This window comes from Pteropus alecto, unplaced genomic scaffold (genome assembly GCF_000325575.1).
Source record: "Pteropus alecto unplaced genomic scaffold, ASM32557v1 scaffold22, whole genome shotgun sequence".
Classification (NCBI taxonomy): Eukaryota; Metazoa; Chordata; class Mammalia; order Chiroptera; family Pteropodidae; genus Pteropus; species Pteropus alecto.
The window spans coordinates 19,874,977-19,891,998 of record NW_006434839.1 but is presented as its reverse complement, the minus strand read 5'-3'; the positions used below and the strand labels follow the sequence as shown (position 1 = coordinate 19,891,998).

At 32.9% G+C, this 17,022-nt stretch overlaps 1 pseudogene; it reads left to right on the top strand.

Moving 5' to 3' along the window:
* The first annotated feature begins 1,084 nt into the window (after positions 1–1,084).
* The window catches only part of LOC102894827, a 56,118-nt pseudogene continuing 40,180 nt past the window's right edge, over positions 1,085–17,022 (top strand).

Genomic DNA, 17,022 nt, shown 5'->3' with positions numbered 1-17,022 from the left:
AATCATCAGAGAAGTGCCTTTCTGTGACTAGAGTCAATGAAGAAGTAGAGGTATATAAACTGGGTCCTGGTGGCATAATTTAAGCCCCTGTCTCAAGCTGCGCTTAGAGTCAGTTCTCTTATACGTGTTTTCATTATGTGATTCAGTCAGTTTTCTTTATGCTTAAACCAGTTGGTTTAAGCTTTCTTTCACTTACAACTGAAAGAGTTTTAATTGATACAGTTTCTTTATGCTATGATAAAAATTATTTAATACTCAAAAGGTGAAGTTATAATATTGATACATTAGTAGTGGGTTTGTATAGTTTTGGAAGGATACATTTTTGAGCCTTGTAGAATAATTGTAGAGGTAGCAATAATAATAAAATTATTGATCCCTTTCTCCATCTTCCATTTGGCCAAAACCCTATTTAAGAATTTCTTAATAAGCAGTCATAGGAGCTCTTGTAGGCTTCTTGTTATTTTTCCCTGGGGTTCAAGTAGTGGTAAAAGAAGCACAACTTTATCCTTGGAGATTTTATGTCTTGCTCACTCCCAGAGCTGACACTTTTAAGTGAATATCTTTCAAGTATATCAAATGTCTCTTTTGATACTGCAGGCTACTCATTATCTGGAAAACTTCATACCTTAAGCCCAGACAGTTTTCTTCCTGGTTATATTCCTTAGGCCTGGAACATGGAAAAATTAAGAAATTCTGTGACTGCTTTAGGACACACATGAGTGGATATGGAAAGATAATAATAATAATAATAATAATAATAATAAAATCCCAGTGAAGACCAAAAGCCAACTTACTGAGGACTGTAGAAGGAAGAAATGGAAAGAATCTAGGTTCTCACTACCAACACTGGGCTAATAAGTTATCAATCTAAAACTGTTCAACCATTGGACTTTTGATCTTGTGGGCCAATTTGACTATTTAACATTCAGTGCTAGAATATCCTTATCTTTAAGCAGAACCAACCCTCCAGTATGAAACTAAAGTTGTCAGATGCTTACTTTCCTATTTTTCTTTGTAGTTTAGGCATGGAAACACAAGCTAGACCCTGCCCAAATTTTAATAGGAGCCAGTGGTATGAAAGAACATGAATTGTGAGAAAGCACTTTTAGTGAGGGTAGTGGAACCAACAATAGATCATCGCTTTCCAGATGTAGCTGGTGAGCATGGCTAGCAGCAGTATCCCAGGTTCAGCTTTGGTAGTGTTTTCACCTATACTGTCCATACCCAGTAGTGATGACAGTGGTGTCTTCATGGGACAAATGTTACAAGATAATTTCAGTTTTGTCCTGGGGTACCTAACCTTAACACTTATTTCTCTGATCATCCCAGAGATTTGGAGATCCATTCATTTAAGATTTGAGTCAGCTAGAGTTGATTTCTATCACCCCAACTCAGAGCCTTCTATAACACCGAGAGATAATACATTTATTAGTGTACTTTTTAATTGTTTTTTATTATTGTTAAGCAGTCGGCTTCTTTTTGTTTTTGCAGCTAAATAAACTTTCCAAATTTATCAACTAATATCTCAACAACCATGAGTCTCTAATAACTACAAGGCACATACTATTGCAGTTACCAAGAATCAAAGATAAAATTTGTGATAAGGAAACTTTCCAGTTTGAGTAGCAAAAATAAACAAATGATGATAAATGGATAGATGATAGATAGATAGATAGATAGATAGATAGATAGATAGATAGATAGATGACAGATAGATAGATAGATAGATAGATAGATAGATAGATAGATAGATGATAGATAGTTATGTGAGAGAGAGAGAGAGAGAGAGAAAGAGAGAGAGAGAGAGAGATGATAGACTACTAATTTCTTCACACGCATGGTCACCAGCTCTATTTACATGGTGGTATCTTAGGCAGAAATCCTAACATGTTTCTTGATACAATGGAAGAGTTATTTATTATCACTTTCTTTCAAAGTCTTATATAACTAAGACTAAATGCTCCTAGTTATAACATGTCCTTAATGAGTTCTTTTATTTTATTCTAATTTTGAAACACTGCACTCCCTGTCTTAACCTAGGGCTAAAATTGAGTATTGAAATCCCACTGTGGTTTCTGGTTCATCAGAAAACACATTGAGCTCCCCTCAAAGGCTTATTTCTCTATGTTTATAACAGAGAAGTGAGTGAATCCAGGATAAGTAATGCTTTCTGTTCTCTTTTAATTATTAGAAGACAAAGCCTAGATTTGACAATGACACTGCATAGCTGATGCAACACCAGAGGTCTAAGGGCAAGTACTTATGCAGAAGTGAAAGACACTTGCCACACTCTCACACTTCCAGTTACACTGCTCTTTGTCCTCAGCCTCACAATTCAAGCTCAAATTCTTGTTAACATACCCTTTCTTAACACAGAACTGCTCTCTTTGTCTTATCTTACTCTTTTTTTTATATTGTAACTCACTTGCCCTAGTCATGTGGCTTAGAAGTCAAGTGATATAGTCATCTTTCAGACAGAAGTTTCTGTCTGCTATTATATGACAAAAGATTCCACTGGATAACTCAGTTCTAACTTTTTCTGTCCTTCACTGGATTCAGCTCATTGTTTGTGCTGTAAAAATAATCTTCTAGACTGTATTTCCCCAAATTCAAAGCTATACTTTTTTAAAAAGATTTTTATTAAAATATAGCTAACATAAAATATTGTATTAGTTTCAGGTGTACACCATAGTTATCCAACATTTGTATAGCTAAAGATGTGATCACCATGATAAGTCCAGAAACATCTGACACAGCGCAATGCTATCACAATATTATTGGCTATATTCTCTATATTGTATACCACATCCCCATGATTTATTTGTTTTATATCTGGAAATCTGAACCTCTTATTCTTCTTTGACTCCCCCCTCTTTTTTTGATTTTTCAATTATAGTTGACATTCAATATTATTTTATATTAGTTTCAGGTATACAGAGTAGTGGTTAGACATTTATATAGTTTACAAAGTAATCGTTTTTGCAAATAGGAAACTCCTTTTGAAATTTGAAAGAGCCTTATATCTGTACAAGAAATACTACTTGGGACCATCTTGCCCTATTTTTTCCCTTTGTAGATTACTACAATTTCAGAAGTTTTATTTATAGTTGTAAATCAGGATGTTTATTAATTTACGCAGAAAAACTACACTTTCTTGTCAAATACTTGTTAGAATTATTAACATAATTACTATTATTATGAAAACTGGAGTTCAGAATTTACTCTTTCATTATAACTTTTCTAAAGTAAATTCTTTTATTATTTTCACCTAGGAAAAGCCCCCAGAATAATGAATACAGTAATGTGAAATGAAGAAAAGAGCTTGCCTTTTCTTAGAGCCACATTGATTTAAAATGCATCATTAACAATATCACCATCATTCAAACTACTATACTTTATTCAGGTAGCAGATACTATTCGCAGATGCAGAGCTCATCAGTGAGGGCTTCTCTCTCTTTCTTTCGGCTCCACAAAACTCTTCTATTCCATTAAAACAATAAATAAGAAAAATCATGAAAAACAGCCTGAAGTGCTTGTTTTGTTCTTTAACCTAAAGTGGGGTTTCAAGTTGTATTTACTCAGATGTGTGACATACGGAATTAGGCTACCATCACTTTGGAAAGCTATGCATTTTTCATTACTTTTCTGCCCATATTTCTGAGTGCTTTAACTGGTGCATTGCTTAGGCTGTATTGGATGATATCTGATCAAAGCAGTTCTAATTCATAACTATGGTTTCTTTTTTGATATTGTTTGGTTTTGGGATGAGTTACATATTCATTCTAGGCCATTCCTTTTAAGGTAAAAGAAAAGATTTTTACCTCTCTTTGTGCTGTTTATTTCTATAAATTCAATAAAAATAAAAGATAGAGAGATGAGTTCCTTGAAATAAAATAGTTATGATATTAGAAAGCCTACATTTATAAAATATTTCTTTTGATTCTGAAAAAAATCATTTATAATAGTTTAAATATATAGTTTATACATATAAACAACACACTTGCATAATAAAGGTATAAGAATTATGTATCAAATACTTACCTCAGAGAAGAAACAAAATAATGCATCCTCATTTAACATTTTTAGTGCAAAAGACAAAAAAGCAAGTTATTACTTTGTTATACAAAAATGCTGTAATCTAGTACAGGGGTTGACAAACTAAGGCCCATTGGCTTGTTACCTGTTTTTGTAAATGCAGTTTTATAGGAACATAGCCATGCCTATTTATGTATTGTCGATAGCTGTATTCCCCTATAATGGCAGAACTGAGTAATTGCAAAGGAGAACATAAAGCCCACAAACCCTAAAATATTTACTATCTGGCCACTTACAGAAAAAGCTTGCTGACCTCTGATCTAGCACATATATTGGTAAACCAATATTCCCCAAAATTTATAAGTTGAATGTGGTAGCTGTCACATTTTCTCAGGGTAAGTCATAAATATATTTTATTTTTAGATAACCAGGCATGAGACTCAGGAACTAGAGCCAATGTGTAAAAGAAAGGAACATTATATCTCAAAATGCACAACGGCTGTAGTATAAACCTCTACCACTTGAGATGTACTGTAGGAAATTTTCTATAAGGCACTAAAGGAGCTATTCATCATCCCTACAAAAGACCTAACTTCATACAGCAGAGAGCACAAAGTGTCAGCCATTACACCAAGAACCTTATTCTAATGTAAAAAAGCAACAAGACCTGTACAAGCTAATGGGAGGTCTACAGACTGCTCTTTCATGAAACCGTTGTTCTCTGAAGGAATGAGAACCAGGGGAAAGTGAGGACTTTTTTCAGTTAGCCTGCTTTTTGCTTTCATACCTTGCTTTGGTTCTGTATTCATACCATAATGTTATGTTCGTTTTTTAATTCACCAAGAGTTGTACACATCACCATTAAAATAATCTTTTAGTATTTAGCTTTCCTGCGAATAGTGACCTAATCCTTTAGAAAACCAGCTCCATTAACTATGATTTTACATTCACTTCTCTATCACTGATCATCAGAATATAATAACTCATTAATTCCATTCCTTTATGTGCAGTGTTTTGGACTTCATTGTTTGGAATTGTTCAGATACATGTTTTTCCTAATAGTCGCTGATCTGCATGGGCTACTTAATAGCTATTAAAGAACACAGTTGTTCTTTAAAAAAGAAATGTTCCTTCTGTTAGGCATCTATGTTTCCAATGAGAACATAAAATTTGCAAAAATATGGCATTGCTATTTTCAACATGTAACAGTCTGCCATGGTTAAAGATCTAATCTCTATGTTTCTTTGACCTCATAACCTTTTACCTCAACTTTGAGTCTGTGTTCCATTTAAAAATGTAAATATTATTAGTGCATATAGGAAAGATCATCTCTGTTTGAAAATTGCATATAAATAACTCCAGAGGACTGGAAAGAAGCCTAGGCTAAAATCATTGCATAAGGATTAGATCTGTATTACATTAACTGCAGAAAGAAGGAATTTCATATATTAACATATAGAGAACTAGTAAGGAGGTTTGAGCAAAAATTTATAAACACAGACATGAGCCAGTCAATGAAGCTCATGTTGAAAGATCTTTTCTTCACTATTGTCTCTCTGAATTTTAAGTATCGTGCTAGTTATTAAGTATCAATATAGTCAAGTGATTAAAACAAAATGAAGTTTCTGCTTCTGCTCTGGAATACTGAGAAGGCTGATAACTTGAGTCCAGAGGTCTAATTTCCATCTTGTTATATGTCTCCTGAAATGACCAAAGAAATATAAAAATAGACACTAATCTGCATCAGTTAAAGGATAAGAAAAGGGTTATCATTTCCATTGTCAGAAATAGCCACAGATTTCTGCTAGATTTAGTGCAGTGGAAATGACAAGACACCGAAGCCTGGCTCAAAACTCCCCTCTGGAGAAAGCAGTTCAGACTCTCAGGAAGTAATCAGAGGATGGGCTGGCAGACTCCCACACCTTTTTAATTGAAAGCATGAACATTGGAGGTGAGGAACATCTGTGGGGCAGTTGGGGGTTTTAAATTTGTGAACACTTTTACTGTTTCAAGTGAAGAGTTTTTCTAATCAGTTGTTTAAGGGAAGCCCCAGTATTTCCTTGTTTTTCCAACAGAAAATAATAATAATAATAATAATAATACTTAATATTTATAGAATGTGCTGGGTACTTTTCTAACTACTTAACGTGAATTACCACATTTAATGTCCTTATTGACTTTAGAAGTTGGTACAGTTATTAGATCAGTTTTATAGGTAAGTAAAGTGAGGCACAGAAAGCTTAAGTAACTTATCCAAGTTCAAATAATAAACGAAAAAACCAAGATTTACATTTTGCAATCTGACTTGAGATGACGCCCTTAGGTACCATTCTATATGGCCCCTTAGAAAGTCAACAGTGCCATCACCTATCTGGGTGTGTTATGGCTATGTTTGCCAGATGTAGCAAACAAAAATATGAAACATCCACAAACATTTGTATTTCGGATGAACAATGAAAAAAATTTTACTTCAGTTGCATTGTCTCATGCAATTTTGGAACTTAAACTAAACACTTAAACTAAAAATGTATTTGTTGTTTTATCTGAAATTAAAATTTTATAATAAAACATATTTTAGTTCTTTAAAAATTATACATACATACATACATACATACATACACACATACATATATTCATTCATTCATGCTGTTATAAAAGAAATTCACTGGGCATTCCGTATTTTATCTGTCAACCTTAGGCATGAATTCTTCCTGACAAGGAGGCAACCATGCCGGGAGGAGGCACAGGATCACTCTCACAATGTACCTGGCCCTGGAGGTTGAGCAAAAAGAACAGAGCACTTTATCCTGGTGCACCAGCTTCATCAAATGAAGAAAAAATTGCACAAAGAACTACTTCCTCTGACAGAAAATTATGTATTTGAGCCTGCTCTCTGCTCTCAGAAAATGAGGTTTCTATACTGCTAATGTATATTTGCATTTACCAGCCCTCCAGACAAATATTTCAAAGCAGAAATCTAGGAACGACCAAGAAAGTAATGTGGGGATCCCAAAGAAGAAGCTGTGTTTGTGGGCAGACTTCCAGCTGGATTTATCTCTTTTCTCTTAAGAATGAGTTATAAGTAAAAAACCAAGTGAAAGTTCTCAAGAGATTCTACAATATGAAAGAAAGCATCCATTAGAAACTGTCTTATTTATTTTGGGGGATCTAGAGAAAGTAAAAGTAAATATTTAACAGTGTCTACTTTGAACTATCGAAAATTCAATAAAACCAAGCATTTGTTTATCTATGGGTGTGATATACTCTGGTGATACAAACTAAAAGAAAGATCCTGCCATTCCCCTCCCCCCAAAAAAATCTTTGTAAAATAAATTTTAGTAAAATAAATAGAAAGTCAAGTACTGACAAGTGTTGTGGAATGAATGAATGAATGAATGAATGAGTCAACCAATACAGCCAAGAGAAAGGCAAAAGAGTGACTACATAGAAAGAATAAATTGGTATTCTGTATTCATTCCAAACTCTTCTCCTGTGCCTGGAAAGTTGAAAACAACATTTTCCAGACTCTTTTGCAGCTTAAATTCTGAACATGATTTAAGCTTTACCAATTGAATGACATTGGGCAAGATTTAAAGGCAAAAAAGTGACAGTTGCCTCAATTATAGTGTAGGCACGTCCACGATAGATATACTTGTTTTTTTTTTAACAACAGTATGAGTGGACAACATCTAGCGTCTAGATAATATCTTTGTGGATATTGAGAGGCAGGGTGTGGTTCCGTTATTTTCTTCAGGCCTTCCAACAGTTCTGTGAGCCGCTTGAGACCCTATAATAAGTCCCTTTGGCTTTAACTACCTGGAGTGCTATTCCATTCGCCACACTGTTCTATGATGAATGCAGTCACTGGAACAGGAAACACTCTCAGAAAATGGGAATATAGGATTGGTTTCCTGAACTAGCTGCATTTGAATGCAGCAATTATCTTGTAAACCTTAGAAGGTGGACACATAGTGGCAAAGGGTTACTTAAATCATCACTATCATCAAGGGATGGTTGTGGGCACTCATCAACCTACACCACCCGACCAGGATGGCTCAACCAGCAACTGGGACAGATTGATTACTTTGTTTCTCTATGGGATTTATCTATGTACAGTACTTGCTTATTTTGGATATGGAATTGCCTTCACTGCCTACTTTGTAAGACAACAGTTTTGGATTTACTAAATAGTTTATTTTATTTATTTATCTATTTTTTTAGCATGGTATTACCACACACCACAATTCCTGACTGACCATGAAACTCATTATATAGAAGTAATAGGAGAAAAAGTGAGCTGACTCCCAAGAGATTCACTTTTCTTAGCATGTATGTTGAAATAATGGGCCTTTTATAAAGATAGGATAGACTATTGAACACTGTAAATCAATACCTGACCAGAATACGATGTTTTCCTACAGGATATATATGCTTTTAGCTAGCAAATGATGTGTAATTCTTTTTCTCTCATAGTTGGAACACACTGCTCGAGCCACTAAGATGTAGAAGTACTAATGGCACACTGCTTTAGTACATTTAATGACTCACAGTATTTTTGTTTCTCATTTCTGTGACTTTGCTTCTGCTGGTTTAGGGGTCTTGGTACTCAAGAGATAAATGATTCCACCAGGAACACATCAGAGGTTCTTTAAACTGAAAGTTGAAATTTCTACCTTTCAAGATTGAGCTACTCGTGCCATTGGCCCGACATATAGAAAGAGGATTATTGTGTTTTCTGAAGTGATGATTCTGATAATTAAGGGAAAATAAGGTTGCTGCTTTAACATGGGACATGAAGAAGCATATCTACTACTCAGGCAATCCTCTAGAACACATCTGCCATGTCTAATTAAAAAAAATAATGGGGTAACACACAGGATAAGGCTCAGACACCACAGATACGAAGGTTTGAATTACTACACCAGGTAAAAATCTCAGCTCATTTCATACGTTGCCCAAGGAGAAAGAGACCTGAGGAAGGGTTTGGGAAGAAAGTTCCAAATAATAATTATGACTTCATGATTAATTACAGAGATAAGGACTAAAATAGCTATTCATATTCTCTTCACTGTGTGCTTATATCTATGGCGCTTTTTTTTTTTTTTACTAAACAATTTAATTCTACTCATCATTTTCTCCTGTTATTTTAATATGGTATGTTGGTGTTAGTTTACTTTGCAATCTGTTCATAAGTTAAAGAATTTAAAGATAGGGCTATAATTCAACATAAGGAGAAATGAATATCATCAACTTGTGGATGTAGTAACTAATGGGATTTTAGGCCACCTTTTTTAGAGAGAAGATGAAAGCATTTTTATTTATACATTGAAAGCCACATTATCGCTATATTATTGAAAGCTGCATATTGCTGTTCTATTACTCTCATCTGAAAAGTTAAGATTAGAAAAAAAGGACTTGTATGAAGTTCAGTATCCAAACAATGGATTGAGGTAGATGTAGTGACTTAGTACTCAACGTCCATCCAGATTCCTCTCAAGGTAGTTCCCAATATTGCAGGTGCTAAAAAACAAACAACAACAAAAAAAAAAAACAGATTTTTTCCAGACCCCATTACAGCTAATGTGAATAAATTTCCACCATTCAGATATATTCTAATGAGATTTGGAAAGTGAAAGTGAAACAAAAGATTTTTCTATTTTTACTAGCAATCATGGTCGAAAAGGCATGTGATTTCTTTTCTGTGGCACCATTAGCAGAGATCTCAGTGCGAGATCACTATATTCATGGCTGTCAAGGCAGGATGTATGGCATACGTTCTGTTGTAGACTATAATAGGCATAGTATGTGGTTTAGAGCTGGTAACAAGGTGATTTCCTGATGGTGGTACCTTATTAATGGACCACAGTGGTTTCTGGATTTATATAGTGGCAGAATGGTTCTGGGGCCTACAGCAGCCATGTTTTACATTAGAAGATGGCTTTCTGATCAAAGAAGTGTCATTGCCCATGGTGATCATGTTTCACAGTATGGCTATAGGACTCATTCCTGAAATCTCAACTCTCAATTTGCTTCTTCAGATATTCTTGCAATTCTGTAAGCCATGTACCCTATAATACCTCTATTTCAACTTAAGCTGGGTAGAGTGAATTTTGTTTTCTATGTCAGCAGGCTAAACATACAAAAGGCTTGTCCAGGGATATTGAGATGAGAAATAAGGAGTCATAAGAACAGTCTGAAAAAAGACCTGTAGAGGAAATTAGGATTATAGGGTAAAAAAGTGAAATTTAAATATGTAAATTGTCATTAAATGTAGAGAAGATTAGAACAGACACTGAAAGAGAACTGAATAGGGATGTGAGAGACCAACTTGAGAAACTCTCCTAAAAACAAGAAAAAGAGCAAGACATTAAAACAACAAAACAATGTAGTAGATACGCATGTCAGGACACAATAAATAAGTGAATATTAGGTGTTACGTAAAGAGACATCAGAGCTAAAAAGGGGCAGTAATTATTATAACTGCAATGGTGGTAAACAAACAAAAGAAAGCAAACAATTTAGAAAACTATAGTACTGGGTGTATAAAACTAAAGGTTTTCTTCAGAGGTTCAGGTAAAATTTCCTAATAACATGTTTGAATTTAAAGATAAATAAACATTATGCAAACATCCAAGCTCAAACAAAAATAACCCCCCAAATATCCCAAAAGAAATAAATGCTAGTTTTTATGAGAAGACAAAAAGTTCTTTTGTTCTTCATATAACATGCAGTAACAATGCATGAAGAAATAATGTGTACAAACATTTGAAGAAAAAAATTTAGAGCTAAGAATTATAAACCTAGCCAAATTGTGTGAATTCAATAAAAGGTGCTTGTGATATTTAAGAACTCAGAAAGTATGGCACACACAAACCCTTCCTGATATCAATTAGTCGAAAGTTAATGGTAATCAACCAAGATGAATTGAAGTAAATAAATGAAAAGTATGGTTGGTATAATATTAAAGGATGGGGTAGTGAGCATTAAAACTCTGGTTAAAAAATAGAAATTAAAGTTGTAAAGGCTTACCAAAAGTAAAAATAAATCATATAAAATTAGAATTTGATTTTAACAAATTTGGTTTTTATGTGTGCATAGAGTATTTGTTATAGAATTAGATAATAGGACATAGAATTTGGTTCAACGTGTTCCAGAAAACATCCATTATTAGACGACACTAAAATAAATTAAAAACTAACAACTTTGACATGAAAAGGGGGAAAAGTTCATAAATAACCAGTACAGAGAGAGAATTAAAACTTCAATTATGTAATATTCACAAAGAATAAACCTTATGTGGCCAATAATAAGAGTAGAAGTAAATTCATCACTTTAAAAGCATTAATTATATAGCAAGAAAAATAAAATAAACATCTGTTTACCAGAGGTTAAATGAAGCTATAGAAAACAGAAGAATTGAGTTAAAGAGTATAAAAGCAAAAATTAAAAGTTCACAAATAACAAAAACAGTAGAATTGATATTCACAAGTTGGCTCTAAAAATAATACATATACAATAAAATATGTTTATTGTTATAAAAGAAGAAGATGACACAATAGAAGAACAGAAATATTTAACCCACATATCTAGACATTGGAAAAATAAAAATCTAAGATAATACAAAGTATAATCCTAGTCTAACAATTGTGAAAATTTCTAAATTAACAATTTTCAAGAAAGGAAAGCTCAAAAATCAACATAAAAATACGTGAATCAATAAAGAGCTCTAAAACGAAAAAAATTAAAACTTCTAGAAATGTTGACATCAAATTATATGGCTGAATTTTCTGTAATTTTCAGAGAATTAACAACAAATTTCAGAACTGTATTAATTATTCTAAAAAAATGTAAGTTATTAACAGTTTTTTATACATTTTTGGATATAAATTTTATGAGATATGTGATTTGCAAATATATTATCTCATTCTGTGTGTTGTCTTCTCATTTTTTTGTTGGTATCATCTGCAGCACAAAAAGTTTTTATTTTAATGAGATACTATTTATTTATTTGTCATTTATACTTTAGATGTCACATCTAAGAAATCATTGTCTAACCTAAGGTCAAAAAGATTTACTCCTATTTTTTTTGGTAAGAGTTTTATAATTTTAGTTCTTGCACTTAGGTCTATGATCTATTAAAGAAAATTTGTGTATGCTGTGAAGAATAGGTTAAATTAAATTCTTTTGCATGTGGATATCTAGTTGTATCAGCACTATTTGTTGAAAAGACTATTCTTTCCTTCATTTTATTGTCTTGGCACCCTTGTAAAATATCAATTGACCATAAATGTCATAGTTTATTTCTGGACTCTCAATTCTATTTCAGTGATCTATGTGTCAATCTTGAACTAGTTTCATATTATTTTGGTTATTATAGCTTTGTAATAATTTTTGAAATGGGGAAGTATAAATCTAATTTTGTTCTTTTTCCAGAATCTTGTTTGTTCTAGGTCCCTTTCATTTCTATATGAATTTTAAGATTGGCTTCTAAATTTCCACCAAGAAAAAAAAGTCACGTAGGATTTTGATAAGGATTGTGTTGAATTTTTAGATATATTCGGGGAGCTATTTGCCATCTTAACTATTTTAAATCTTTGGTTCCATAAATATAGGCTATATTTCCATTATTTAGATCTTTAATTTCTTCCAACAATATTTTGTAAGTTTCAGTGTATGTGTTACGCTATTATGTTAAATTTATTTCTAAATATTGTGTTCATTTTGCTACTACTATAAATATAATTGTTTTCTTAATTTCATTTTTGGATTGTTCATCACAAGTTTTTATAAATATAACTGATTATATATATTGATTTTACATTTCACAAACCTGCACAATCTGCCATCAGTTTTAATAGTTTTCTTGTGGATTCCTTAGGATTTTTAATATATGTAATTATGTCATCTGCAAATAGCAATAGTGTGACTCCTTCCTTTCCAATCTCAATGCCTTTTTTTCTTTTTCTTGCCAAATTTTCCGAGGTAAAACCATCAGCACCATGTTATATAGCAGTAGTGCAAAATTAGTCTTTCACCTCTTTTACTTAGTCTTTCATCTCTACCTCTGTTTTTTCTGTAGATGGTTTTTATCAGATTTAGGAAGATTCCTCCAATTTCTAGTTTGCTGAGTGTTTTTATCATGAAAGGGTATTGGGAGTTTGTCAAAGGCTTTATTTTACATCTACTGAGATGATCATGTGTTTCTTCTCTTTGTTCAATTAATATAGTGCATTACATGAATTGATTTCCAGATGTTAAACCAATTGCGCATTCATGATATAAATCCTATATAATCATGGTATATAATTTCTTTTTATAGATTGCTGATTCAATCTACTACTATGTTGTTGTTTAAAAAATCTATATTAATATGATATGTTGTTCTGTAGTTTTATTTTCTTGTGATGTCCTTGTACTATTTTGGTATCAGAGTAATATGGTCTTCACAGAATGATTTAGAAGAGTTGAAGAATGATTGGTATTAACTCTTTAAAATAGTTCATTTCAAAAAAAAAAGCCCTCTGGATGTGGGTTTTCTTCGTGAGAACTTTCAAAATTACCAATTCAATTCCAATTACTTGTTTTAAGTAATTCTGATTTTCCTATTTTTTTCTTGAGTCAGTTTTGGTAGTGTGTGTGTGTCTTTCTAGAAATACGTCCATTTTATCTAATATGACTCATTTGTAGGACTATACTTTTTTATTGTATTTCCTTAAAATGTGTTTTTTTTTTTAATTTCTGTAAAGATAATAATGATGACTCATGTCTCTTTCACTTCTAATTTTAATAATTCAGGTCTTCTAACGTTCTTGGTCAGTCTAGCAAAAGATTTGCTATTTTGTTAATCTTTTTAAAGAACCAACTCTTGGTTTATTGGTTTTTTATTGTACATTTCATTTATTTTTGCTCTAAAGTTATTGCTTCAAGTTTAGTTTGTTTTCTTTCTGTTTTGTTCTTTTTGCATAAGGTAGAAGGTAAGATATTTGATTTGAGATCTTTCCTCTTAAGTATACATTTTTATAGTTTTGAATTCCTTCTAAGCATGACTTTATCTGCATCTCATATGTTTTGGTATGATGTGCTTTCATTTCATTTAGCTCAAAATGTTTGCTATTTTCCCTTGTGATTTCTTCTTTGACTCACCAATGATTTAGGACCATGTTGTTTAACTTCCACATATTTGTTAAATTCCCAATTTTCCTTGTGTAATTGATTTCTAGTTTAATTTTTTTTGTGTTCTGAGAACATACCTTTTATTATTTTAATCTTTTTAAACTGATTAAGGCTTGTATATGGCCTATTATATGGTCTATTCTAAGTAATGCCCCATATACACTTGAGAAGAATATGTATTTTACGGTGCTTGTGTGGAATGTTTAACAGATGTCTGATATATGGTCTATTCTAAGTAATGCCCCATATACACTTGAGAAGAATATGTATTTTACTGTGCTTGTCTGGAATGTTTAACACTGCTGAGCAGTCTGCAAATACCATGGAATTATCTCTAGTCCTCCACTGTTTACTTGGCTGAGAGAGGCTTTTGTCCTGCTCCTGGTCTGCTAAGTAAATGGTGCATCAAGGTCTCTGATAAGTGTAATGGAACCTAAAACTCACCAGCTTCCACTCCCATCTGCCATGGCTCTGCCTTAGCTCTCAGCACCACAGACTTGCTACTTGAAAGCTCAAACTGCATCCTATCTCTTCCAGGTTCCCTGCTCTGAAACTGGTAACTTCAATGACTATTTAATATTTTGAGTTACCTAGGTGTGCTGTAAGATACAGATTCTAAGGTGGCAATTTTTTTAATGCCTTAATTTTTTTAATGAATATCCCATTCTACTCACTTAACTTCAGGAACACTGGTGAAAGTTGTGATGTCTCTGAGACATAGTGGAGTGTTCACAAGATACCACAAAAATTTCATCATTTATAATCATCTCCTTCAAAGAATTTACTTTCTTCAAAGAAAATTTTGGCATTTCAAGAAGAAAACGTTCTCCAAAGAACATAAAAATGAGAGAACAATTTAAATTAGGATAAGGTAGCCTCTCATATAAAAAGAATCTTGAAAAATTTCCCTTCTCATTCTTGAATTTTTAGCCATAAAGAAGGCTTATTTATATTAAACAAAAATCAAACATGTTAAATTATTGTGACAGTTGAGCTGGCATTTCCATTGATAAATGCTTAAAATGATGCCAAGGAAACTGACCACTTCATTGTGCCACAATCTGAAACTCACTCTCTTCTCATCCTAGGAAGATAAATAGCAACTGAATTATCATGCCCTAAAAGAGAATGGAAGTCGTCCAACCTCTCTAGGTCCAATTTATTTTTTTTCCAATGAGTTTTTATCCGTATCGTTTTGATGTACTCCCAGAGCTTTTAAATAGGTCTTATTTGTGGGGAGCTTTTTAAATTAGATGTATTTTCATTCATTTCTTAAATATATCACTGTAGTTGTGTTTCAACAAAAGCAGGTTAAAAATAATTAAATATCTCAATTATGTTGTTTCACCTTTTTTGGTGGTTTTAATATGCAACATTACTTATATAATAAGCTAACCATGATATTTAGGCCCCAAAATGAGAACACTATTAATTAGAGGCTACATATGGTATAGTAACAATGGCGGAACTATTTAAGTTGACATAAGTATATGCCCAATTACAGGCTTTATTTTTAAGGAAAAAGACATTGGTAGATGAAAAACCAAAATCTCTCTTCAGACATCAAAGAAAATTAGGCAACTTTAAAAAGACAGTAAATGGAGTGAAAGTGAAGCATTTTACTTTTCAAAATATTAATTTAGTAATAGGTAATAACTTCATTGCTCCTTGATTATTGGCAAAGGCGAGATGTACATGTTCTCCTTTTGAACACTGTATTAATGAAATTGAAGGTTGTGTGCTTTACACAATGCATGTTCTGCAACATTTTGAAAGCTTAGCTGGGAATCCCTGTGGTGCTGAAGGAAAAAAGGAAGCAAAGTCTTCTCCAGTTTTTAAAAATCAGAAGTATTTTTCAGAAGTCAGGTATGAAATAAACTGCTTATGAGAAAATGACTGTAATGCTGCCTCAGTTTTTAGTGATAGAGGGATCTGTTTAAAACACTCTGACATAAAAAATAAATCAGCTTTGACTTCAATTATTAAGTGCTAAAGTAACATTCTTTGATAGAAAGGGGTGGGTTTCTGGCATTTCAATGATAAATATGTATGAAAAAGAGTTGTGTCACCATGGAAACCAAAACCTCACCACATTTTTTTTTTAGACATGGCAAATAGTATAGTAGAAACTAAAAATCTCTAAAAACAACGTTGAAAACTAATCACTGTTAGGGCATGTTTATGTATTTTCAAGTTTTAGCATTCTTTGGTTTTTAGCATTCATTTAAACTTCTGAAGAATACTTTGAGGTTTTCGTCAAGTCATTTTTGAAATTTCAAGCATTTTAATGAATATTTCTAAATGAGCATTAAGGCAACTATCTACATGGTTGCATTATTATTAACTAATGTGTATTTTACAAACTTTGAACAGCATCTCTCTGAAGGGATCAAATGTTTATTGCTTCAGTGTAATAGACTCTTTTATAGGCAATTAGGCTAATATCTTTTATTTTTCTTCAGTTTTTGTTTCCTATGAGTGAATTCTGGACTAGCAGTATATAGATAGTATCTGAATCTAGTGATGTTTTTCTTGTTACAAATGTTACAAATCCCTGGAGATATGGGAGGTGGGAGGGCAGCATGTTAGCTGATACCCAGTGCTCAAAACGCCAACCCTCTAACCTGAGATCGGGTCTTTCCTGCCCAACCAGCCCCCCATCTTGAGTCACCACCTCATTAGCATAAGCTCAGGTGAGCTCAGGGGCCCAACAAAGACACTCCTGGCACTTATCTGGGGAATTCCGAGGACTTGGGGGTTTTCTCTGAGGGACAAAGACCGGAGGCGTTATCTTGTATACAATGATAATAAAGG